The following is a 2,481-nucleotide window of genomic DNA, read 5'->3' as shown; positions in this document are numbered from 1 at the left end:
CATCAAGGCAAAGGGTGGCTATTTGAAGAATCTCAAATATAAAATATAGTTTGATTTGTTTAACACTTTTTTGTTACTACATGATTCCATATGTGTTATTTCATAGTTTTGATGTCTTCACTATTATTCTACAATGTAAAAAATAGTAAAAATAAAGAAAAACCCTTGAATGAGTGGGTGGGTCCTTACTTTTGATTGGTAGTGTATAGAGAGAGAGAGAGAGAGAGAGAGAGAGAGCAGAGGGCCTGACTTCTGTGTGCAAAAGGCCAACAGGCCTCATAAAACATCGAGACGGCTCCCAGTTTTGTTCAACACAGACTTCAGAGTAGGGCTGTTACAGTGATCATATTACCGCCACACCAGCGGTCACGACTCATGACTGCAATCAAATTCCACGTGACCGTTTAGTCATGGTAACTAGGCTTCTCCAAGCTCTGATGCTGCTGATGGTCATTAGTAGCCTACCAAACTTGCTAACTGCCTGGTACTGAGCACTCTATTGTCCCTCTAATTACTCTGACATCAATGGAAATGTAATCAAGCATCTAATCAAACACTTCGTGAGAGCCCATGAGCTCATGGCCTGTATCATAGGCTAGGCCTAATATTAAGCACATTGCTTTTCTTTACAACAGGAGTATAGCCTACCTGGCTGGCATGAAAAAGAACCACGGGAAAAGCTATTTAAGTGCATATTTTTTCCCCTTGCGCCTGTTTCCAGACAGGTGCATGACAAAACAAATTTCACACATACATTATTTAGTATACAGTGAGGGACAAAAGTATTTGATCCCCTGCTGATTTTGTACGTTTGCCCACTGACAAAGACATGATCAGTCTATAATTGTAATGGTAGGTTTATTTGAACAATGAGAGACAGAATAACAACAACAAAAAGTCCAGAAAAATGCATGTCAAAAATGTTATAAATTGATTTGCATTTTAATGAGGGAAATAAGTATTTGACACCTCTGCACAACATGACTTAGTACTTGGTGGCAAAACCCTTGTTGGCAATCACAGAGGTCAGACGTTTCTTGTAGTTGGCCACCAGGTTTGCACACATCTCAGGAGGGATTTTGTCCCACTCCTCTTTGCAGATCTTCTCCAAGTCATTAAGGTTTCGAGGCTGACGTTTGGCAACTCGAACCTTCAGCTCCCTCCACAGATTTTCTATGGGATTAAGGTCTGGAGACTGGCTAGGCCACTCCAGGACCTTAATGTGCTTCTTCTTGAGCCACTCCTTTGTTGCCTTGGCCGTGTGATTTGGGTCATTGTCATGCTGGAATACCCATCCACGACCCATTTTCAATGCCCTGGCTGAGGGAAGGAGGTTCTCACCCAAGATTTGATGGTACATGGCCCCGTCCATCGTCCCTTTGATGCGGTGAAGTTGTCCTGTCCACTTAGCAGAAAAACACCCCCAAAGCATAATGTTTCCACCTCCATGTTTGACGGTGGGTATGGTGTTCTTGGGGTCATAGGCAGCATTCCTCCTCCTCCAAACACGGCGAGTTGAGAAGATGCCAAAGAGCTCGATTTTGGTCTCATCTGACCACAACACTTTCACCCAGTTCTCCTCTGAATCATTCAGATGTTCATTGGCAAACAACAGACGGGCCTGTATATGTGCTTTCTTGAGCAGGGGGACCTTGTGGGCGCTGCAGGATTTCAGTCCTTCACGGCGTAGTGTGTTACCAATTGTTTTCTTGGTGACTATGGTCCCTGCTGCCTTGAGATCATTGACAAGATCCTCCCGTGTAGTTCTGGGCTGATTCCTCACCGTTCTCATGATCATTGCAACTCCACGAGGTGAGATCTTGCATGGAGCCCCAGGCCGAGGGAGATTTGTGTTTCTTCCATTTGCGAATAACCGCACCAACTGTTGTCACCTTCTCACCAAGCTGCTTGGCGATGGTCTTGTAGCCCATTCCAGCCTTGTGTAGGTCTACAATCTTGTCCCTGACATCCTTGGAGAGCTCTTTGGTCTTGGCCATGGTGGAGAGTTTGGAATCTGATTGATTGATTGCTTCTGTGGACAGGTGTCTTTTATACAGGTAACAAGCTGAGATTAGGAGCACTCCCTTTAAGAGTGTGCTCCTAATCTCAGCTCGTTACCTGTATAAAAGACACCTGGGAGCCAGAAATCTTTCTTATTGAGAGGGGGTCAAATACTTATTTCCCTCATTAAAATGCAAATCAATTTATAACATTTTGACATGCGTTTTTCTGGATTTTTTTGTTGTTATTCTGTCTCTCACTGTTCAAATAAACCTACCATTAAAATTATAGACTGATCATTTCTTTGTCAGTGGGCAAACGTACAAAATCAGCAGGGGATCAAATACTTTTTTCCCTCACTGTATGTGAAGACAAGATTAAATCAAGGATAGTCTGATGGATCAAAATATTAGCCTATCACTTGTGAATTATATATTATCACTTGTGAATGATGCCCAGCTTGTGTGCAGTAAGGCAAGA

Source organism: Coregonus clupeaformis, chromosome 16 (assembly GCF_020615455.1).
Source record: "Coregonus clupeaformis isolate EN_2021a chromosome 16, ASM2061545v1, whole genome shotgun sequence".
Classification (NCBI taxonomy): Eukaryota; Metazoa; Chordata; class Actinopteri; order Salmoniformes; family Salmonidae; genus Coregonus; species Coregonus clupeaformis.
This window is presented reverse-complemented; position numbering follows the sequence as displayed.